We start from the raw sequence: 8783 nt of genomic DNA on the forward strand, positions 1-8783 counted from the left end.
AAACGAACAGTGGAGAGGAACTTTTAATGAGGGAAATAGTCTTCACGTGAGACATGAAATGGTAAGTGCTGAGCAGAAAATAAGATTTTATTTTTTTAATTTTAATTTAACTTAATTTTATTTTGAGATGGAGTTTTGCTCTTGTTGCCCAGGCTGGAGTGCAGTGGCACAATCTCAGCTCACTACAACCTCTACTTCCTGGGTTCAAGCAATTCTCCTGCCTCTGCCTCCTGAGTAGCTGGGGTTACAGGCATGCACCACCACGCCTGGCTAATTTTGTGGTTTCAGTAGAAACGGGGTTTCTCAGTGTTGGTCAGGCTGGTGTCGAACTCCCGACCTCAGGTGATCCACCTGCCTCGGCCTCCCAAAGTGCTGGGATAACAGGCGTGGGCCACCATGCCCGGCCAAGATTTTATTTTTTAGCCTGAGTAAGTTTCACATTTAGAAATATAGAAGAAGCCCTTACATCTGCCATAGTTTGATTGGTTAATCAAAAATAGAGCTGAAAAAAGGAATTACAAAATATACCTTAAGCATTTTCTTTTAACTTCAAACCTATAAACATACACCCGATCACAAATTTTCAACATAATGCCAGAGTATTCTCTTTGAGTTCGAGTCTCTCTTCTTTCTAATGACTCTTTTGCATTAACCACACCCCTATATATTATCATCAGTTTCCAGGTTCAGTCGCTTGGAAGCAAGATCAGAACTCTGAGGCACTTGCTAAGCAATGCAGACACAGTCTCCTACTCTGGCTTTTATTTTTCCCCAAAAACATTTGCAGTTGCATTACCTCTACAGAATTTGTTGACAGGTTCTTTAGGGACATGCCTTCAGAGGAATCCACATCAATGCAATTTCCATAATAATAGCTCTTTATTTTCATATTCATATTTAATTGGTTAGTTTATTTTAATCCAATTTTATAAATGCTGTAAATAAAATAGCTACATAAGCAGATTTAGGAACATATACAAGCGACTACTAGAATGTAGACAACTCATTTTATGGGCATGGAAGTATACAGGCTTACTAATGAGAATCTGCTGAAGGAGAGAACTTAACATGTGGAATGTCTCATTACATGTATTTTAGAGTTCAATGATATATTAAGTCAGTCAAGTAAAGATCAGTCGACATAAAGATATTCTATTGAAATAACTATTGTAATAAAATGATGAAGGCAGGCTCAAAGGTGACCCTACACTTAGGAGTCAATTGAAGGCAACTCTAGAGCTTCCAGTCAAAATAATTGGAGGTGATCATACCTCACCCATGACTCCAGTCCCTAGTGATGATAAACAAAATGCTAAAAAGAGAAAATTAAAACAGCTGCAAAATTACAATGGATTGTGGTAGATTTACAATCTCCAGAATAAACCATTTCAAAGCAAATTCATAGGTTCAACCAGAAATTTGAGCAATCCAATTAGAGGCATCATATTCGTGGCTTTAGCTCATTACTGGAAACAGCCAACAGATGCTGTTTTTATTTTTGAACAAGCACTCATCACAGATAACCATTGCACAGTTACCATGAATGACCTCAGTCTATGAGGTCTTTCTTACCCAAATCAGTCTCTGGAGTGACACCTATAGCATAGTTCCTGAAACCAACCTAATTCATGCTCCAGACCCAGGGACATACTAGCTACACCTGTGACCCTGGGGATACGCCAATAAAGATCAATGGGAAGATGGTCCTGTAACAGGGCTTTCTTAAAAGAATGACTTGAAGGGCTTTCTTAAAAATTTCAGGATGGTCTATCAAAGGGTGCATCCTGGAGTTTATTATCAATTAAAATATGTTTTAGCAGAGGAAAGATGAGTAAAATAACAGTTGTGACCAAACTCTAAAAGAAGAAAACAGACAACTGTATGTAAATGCAAGGTGACGTGATGATATTAATATAAAGTTATAGGAAAAATGAGTTGTAAACTTTAACATTTTACATTGAACTTGTAGCCACCATAAACAAACCTTCTGAGGGGTGACTAAGGAGTCATTGGGGACACATGGGCTAACTCCTCTTGTGCATAGTTAGAAATGGTCTTTGTCCTACCCAGCCGCTCTCTGCTCTTCATTTAGTGAAGATACGTTGAATATTTAGTCTGAGTCAGAGTCTGTATTGCGTTTAGGGAGGGCACAGGTGGATAAGACCCTGTGAATGTTCTGAGGATATTTTGCATTTTGCTTTTCTTCTTGGTAAGGAAATATTTGATGAAATAAAGAAAGATACAAAGAGGTGAAGAATCACTATTGCTTGCTTTTTGTAGAGTATCGCCATATTAACATGGAAAAAGAAATAAATAATAGTGTTACTATATAAACTATCTATCTTGCAAATAAACAATTACATGATGAATCAAGCCTTTTAAGAAGGGGATCACAAAGGCATGTTTATACAAAAAGAGATTTCTTTAAAAGTAAAACCAAGTCCGCATACATTTATAGAACTGTGTAAGATCACACAAATGCTGTTCAATATAGGTAGAATACAGACATGGCTAAGACAAGGTTTCTTTCCTCACAGAATGTGAAGTCTACTAGTTGAAACAAGAGAAAAGCATGGGTCAGAGGGACAACCCTCTGCTTGCACTTAACTCTTGCTTGTTAGTCCTATAGTACCATTTGGTGAAGACAAGTGACGGAGTCTTTTTCTGTTGCCCAGGCTGAGGGCAGTGGCACGGTCTGGGCTCGCTGTAACCTCTGCCTCCCAGGTTCAAGCGATTCTCCTGCCTCAGCCTCCTGAGTAGCTGGGATTACAGGTGCCTGCCACCACACCAGGCTAATTTTTGTATTTTTAATAGAGACAGGTTTCACTATGTTGGCCAGACTGGTCTCGAACCCCCAAACTCAGGTAATCTGCCCCCCTTGGCCTTGCAAAGTGCTGGGATTACAGGCGTGAGCCACCACACCCAGCCTGGTCCTAATTTTTTTCCCTCAAAATGATCCAGGGAACTTCCCTTTGTGCCTGTCCCAACGAGGACAGAGTATCTCAGCCATCTGGCACTTAGAGCTTTGATGCAACTTAGTGGTTCTAAGCTGATAGTCTATTTCCAAGGACATAGAAGATGATGATTCCCTATGGTTAAGGAGGTATGATCCTGGTTTCTTCAAGCCTCAGCTCATCTGGGAAGAGTTGTGGGCAAAGGTTTCTAGCAGAGCTTCTGATTCATCTTGATAATTCATTAACTCAGATGGCGCATACAGAAAGTACAGGAGGATGTGAGATGATAGTGCCTCCCATGCCGAGGGGAAATGGGCATCGGCACTATGATTTGTCTCTAACTCCTATTCCCTGGCTCCTAGTTGATTTTGAAACCGACCAGTGCTGGCCTTCCTCAAGGGGGCATACTCTTTCACTTTGAGATCAGGCTTCTGGTATTTTCACATGTGACACTGCCAAGGGCTTGGTACAACACAGTAGTAGTAGTAAGAGGAGGAGGAGTAGGTGGAGGAGGAGGAGTAGGAGGAGGAGGAGTAAAAATAATAGTCATCATAATTTATTGATTGCTTTCTATTGGTCAGGCAATGAGCTATATGCTTTACCAGTTTTAACTCATAAGGACCCTGAGTTAAATATTAAAATCATCCCATTTTGTAAGATAATAAAAATAGAAGCTTTGAGGTTAGCTAATGCCCAGATTGAAGCTAGAGAGGTCAGCTAGTGGCCCAGATTGACATATCAAGGAATAAGACTGGTACTCCAACTCTGTTATGTCCGATTCCAGAGGCAGGTCCCTAGTATGCTAAGAAATTTTAGCACACATTCCATTTCTCATAACAATTGTTCATTGTTCTCAGAAGCATCTCTGTGTGCCTCAAGACACAAATTCAGGCTCCTGCTTCCACAAAGCACATGCACATATATACAGATACACACACAGTGTTCTTCCACGATCTCATTTACAATAGGCTCCGTTCTTGCTTATACCCAGTTTCATTTTTGGCTGGCCCTTTAAATACTTTTTAAATGTTAAGAATTCCAGGGACCTTCACAAAGACCAAAGTAGCAGGGTTTAAGTTTTCCCACAAATCAGAATAGGCAACTGCCAGCTTTCACACGAGCTCCTCCCAACCCAGTGACAACAGTTGTATTAAAGGAACAGAAAAGCCCAAACATTGTATGCATGTTTAGCAGTGCATAAGAGCTACTTTAAAACAGATTTGGGAAAAAAGGGCAAATTCAAAATATCTGCTGCCTTTCGAGCGCCTATTCACTAGGCAGTCTGTTGTTGTTTCGAGCTCAGAAGCTTGGTTCTTTTCCCGCTTCACCTTTCTCTGCTTCCCACTCTTCCATTTGTCAGAAGTTCCTGTTTGCCTTTGAAAGGATTTCTCGGCAAGCTGACCTCTGTGGATTTCATCAGCCCTGCTTGCTTGCACATGCTGTGACTCATTTTCACTAATTTGTGCAATGAGCAGTGAGCAGGGGCCAACAGAGGCCCTGCAGCCTGCAAAGGACTAATCAGCTACCAACTGTAGCATATGAGGATGTCTGAGTGGAGAGCTCCAAACGCCTCCACGCCTCATGCCCAGAAGCTCCTCCCTCTGTGTCCCCCACCCTTAGGTTTTGCTCTTGAATAAGAGGTGTGAAAGCAAACATCTCTAGCTCAGAGTCGGGCTCACACTGCCAAAACCGTATAGAGCAGTGTGTAGTTATTTTCCCATTTATCTATTTCAGAATTAACGTTTGATTACTAAAGTTTTTTTTTTTTTTTTTTTTTGGTAAGAAAAAGAAATATGTTTCCTCTAGTCCTGGCAGATCATTTGTTGTTTTTTCTCACCCCTCCTGCTTCTCTCAAGTGTATTTGCGAAATGAACGAAGGCTGATTTCTAGCAGAGAATATTTCATGGCTTAGTTTCTCATCAAGATGATAAATCAGATGAGGTGCCTGAATAATTACATTCATGGAGCTGGACTGTAATTTTTTTTTTTTTTTTTTTTTTACCGTAGAACTCATAAGGCAGTGTTCTGACTCATTATATACAACAGTTTTCATAACTCATGCAAATATTGCATCCAACTTTTGGATAGAGCGGTAGTTTTAGGAATTTTCATCAATACTTAATAATGCAATTTACACTACAAACAGAACATTGTAATAAAGAATTCAAGAGCAGATAAGTGCCATTAAGTCAAGTAAGGGGCTTCATAGACCTGGTTTCCATTTACAATACCTTGTCTCAAGACACATGAATATACATGTTGGTATAGTCATAGTAGACATTATGCTGTTCCATTCTGCTGTGAAGGCAACATGGTCTTTGTTCTGGGAACTGGGAATACCGAATTCCATTTTAATTTCCATAACCAAATTGCTGTGTGAATTTGTAAAAAATCATTTCTTTTTGTTTTAAGAGAGAAAAGCACCCCCTGGCCTCTGCTTTCCCTGGATTATTTTTCATAGCCTGCTTTGACTTTGACAGAGAAATATATCTCTGTGTTCATACGCGTCTGAACTCAAAGTGTACAGGTTCAGAGGTTCTTCCTTGCTTTTTATATCTGCTTATTCCCCCAAGAAAAAGACTCATGTACATTAGAACTACAGCAATAAAGAATTTTTTTAAAAAAACAAGAATTATACAATAAATTTGGAACTGGGGAAAGATAACTGTAACTGAATCCCAAGTCAAGGACATCTGCTCCAACCAGGCATAAAATTTAGCCCTCTGCTTCCAAGGAGTTAAGATAAGAAACAGGATGAGCTACCTAGCACTCATTATGTCAGCAAGGAATTTTGACAGGGATTGAATAATAATTTGAGCATAGGATTTAGTCTAAAAGCCTAAATTCAAAATAAGTTTTAAGACTAACTAGTTGTGCAGCATTGGGCAACTCATTTAATTTCTCTGGGCTTTAATTTTCTTCTCTGTAACATAGATTTGATAATGCATACCTCACAGAGTGTTTACAAGGATTCAATATATGTGTAACATATGTAAAACCATAGGACAATGCCTGGCATAGTGTGATATAATATATCAATAAGTTTTGATACCATTAGGTTCAAGGAGCGCAACATCTGGTAGAAGAGATAAAATATCTACACAGATAACCATAATTTAAGGTAAAATAACTTATATATCCTCAAAGTGGTGAAGATAAGAGGTAACAGAAAAAGCTTCCAACTGGGGGTAGGGACTTGGGGGAATCAATTATTGCACCACGGGGAAGGTCTGAAGGGTGGAATTAAAAGAAAGCTAAGCAGAAGGAGACATCATAAGCTGCATTTGCCCAGGGTCTTCACGAAGCAGACACCAACATGAGATTAAATGTATGAGCATTTAGTTAGTGGAGGGCCTGTGAGCAAAAATGTGGAGTTAGAGGAGGGTGCTGGGAGAAATGTCAGACCTTAATCCAAGATTGGCTTCAGGGAAGGAGAGGGGAAAGGTCCCAGATAGGCGTGCAGTCTAATGAAATTTGGCAAGGCCGTTGGGGAGTCCTGGAGCCAAAGTTGGCTGTTAGCAGAATCCATGTCTCCTAGGCATGGACCTGTGTTAGTATTCCTGTCTACTCAGGCATTGGCTGGCAGTTGCCTATGGGAAGCGTGACCTCTGGGAACACCTGGTGCCAGGTTTCAGAGGGCAATAGCTGGAGGCCTTGGTCATTTCCCCTTTCACTAGTAGAAGTTCTGCCAGGCACGTTCTTATAGCCATTTCATAAGCACAGAGGCTAGAATGGGTTGTTTGAGCCAGGATTAAACATATCCTACAGGCCAGCTGGGCTTAGACACAGAGGCAAGAACATTTATCTGTGTTTTTGTTTATTTGCAAATGCAATAGGTGTAAGGGATGGCAATGAAGGAAGCACTGGCAACAGTGCTGCCCCTGCAAACGCTGTCATTGTGGGTGTTGGCCCACCCTGAGGCAGCCCATCCTTGTCCTTCACTGCCCACAGGCCCTGCTGCCTGTGTGGCTCCATCATGCTGCCAGTGGCTTCCCCTTATCAGAATAACTCAAAGTCAACTTATAGGTGTGACCACATCCCCAGAGGTAAGTTGCCTTCTAGGACACCAAAAACTCCTTTGTGAACAGTAACCCAGAAAGGGCAGTGGGCAATACATTCCAAAGCATATCCCTAGCTGATAATTATGTGCGCTCATCTCTAGCACTCGGTCAAGGAAATTTAAGGGAAGCCTTGCTATTCCATTTTACTGTTATTAAGGTTGAGGTGCGTTAAAGTTGTAATTTTCCCAAGGTCATGCTTATACTCTACTAGTGGAACAAATAGAAAGAAAACAGAACATGAATTTGGAGGAACTCAGATTCAATCCTAGATTTGCCCATTACTAGTTTTGTGACCTTTGTAACCTTGTATTAGTACCATAAACTTTCTGAGTCCCAACATGTTCAAGTTTAAAATATGGACAGTAATAACAGTAATATTGTTGTGAGGTTTAAATGAATAATGTTGAAAGTGTCTAGTTTCATACCTAGTATAAAGGAGAGATTCAGTAAATGCTAATTTCTTTTTCTGACTGTGTGACTGACTGATTAGTTCAGGTAACAGTTACATCAAGACAGGCAATTGTAAAAAGAAAAATCAGAAATAATTTTAGATAAAGTTGGGATCTCATTATTCCAGGAATATGAGAAACTATTGTGTGGTTAACAACACAGATTTGTGTGTTCAACAAACCTAGTTCAAAATTCAGGTCTGCCACTTACTAGCTCTGCATCTTTGGAGAAGTCGCTTAATTCCCTAAAACCTTTCTCTTCATCTGTAACCTGTGCATAAGGAGAGTAGCACCCTCATAAGTGTTGTTTTGTAAGAATTAAATAAAATAATTTTTTATAAAGTACTTAGAATAGTGCCTAAGTTCTAATACTTAGAATAGTAGTAAGCACTTAATAAGTGCCATTATTATCTAAAAATTACATTACTATTTTAAAGATTATTATTTTTATTATTTGGTAGTTGTCCTAGGGCTCCCTGGGGATAGGTAGAAAAGGAGTGGGGGTAGGGAGCTCTTTCAGGCACCATTTCCTGATCAAATCCATAGAATATGCACCACCTTAAAAAATTGGAAGTGATAGAGAAGGTTGTTAAGAGCAAACAACCAATCAATGAGTATATACCCATAAAATTTATCCTGGGGAAGTTGTATACATAGCCTGAGTTGTTTTTATATTGATATCCTTTTTTTTTGTTTGTTTGCGGCTTCTCTGAGTCTGTTTGCAGCCGTCCCTCCCTTACCTGTGGTTTCGCTTTCTGCAGTTTCAGTTACCTACAGTCGGCCACAGTCCAAAAATATGAAATGGAAAATCTCAGAAATAAACAATTACTAAGATTTAAATCTTGGGCCCTTCTGGGTAGTGTCATGAAATCCTGTGCTGTCCAGCTCCGTCCCACCCAGGACCTGAATCCTCCCTTTGTTCATTGTATTCACACTGTAGGCACTACCCAACGGTTAGTCACTTAGTAGCTGTCTGACGGTCAGATCAAAAAAACATTGTACACTTAGTATATATAGGGTTTGGTGTCAAGCATCCACTGGGGGTTTTGGAACATATCCCTTGTGAATAAGGGGGAGACTCCTATACTTATTTATGTCTCTTATGGTCAGGAAGCTTTCAAGGATATATAAAATCTGCCACTGTATAAATTAAAATTAAATGTAAAAGAGAAAAGGAGATAGGAGGCATAATGGAGATGCAGGAATGAAAATATGAAAGACATAAAGATTTAGACACTTGCCACAAATGGGTTAGACATTTGGCTCCAGATTTTCTAGGAGGTAGAACTTAAATCAGTTATAAAATCTTAACAATAAAA

This window comes from Macaca mulatta, chromosome 7, assembly GCF_049350105.2.
Source record: "Macaca mulatta isolate MMU2019108-1 chromosome 7, T2T-MMU8v2.0, whole genome shotgun sequence".
Taxonomy (NCBI): Eukaryota; Metazoa; Chordata; class Mammalia; order Primates; family Cercopithecidae; genus Macaca; species Macaca mulatta.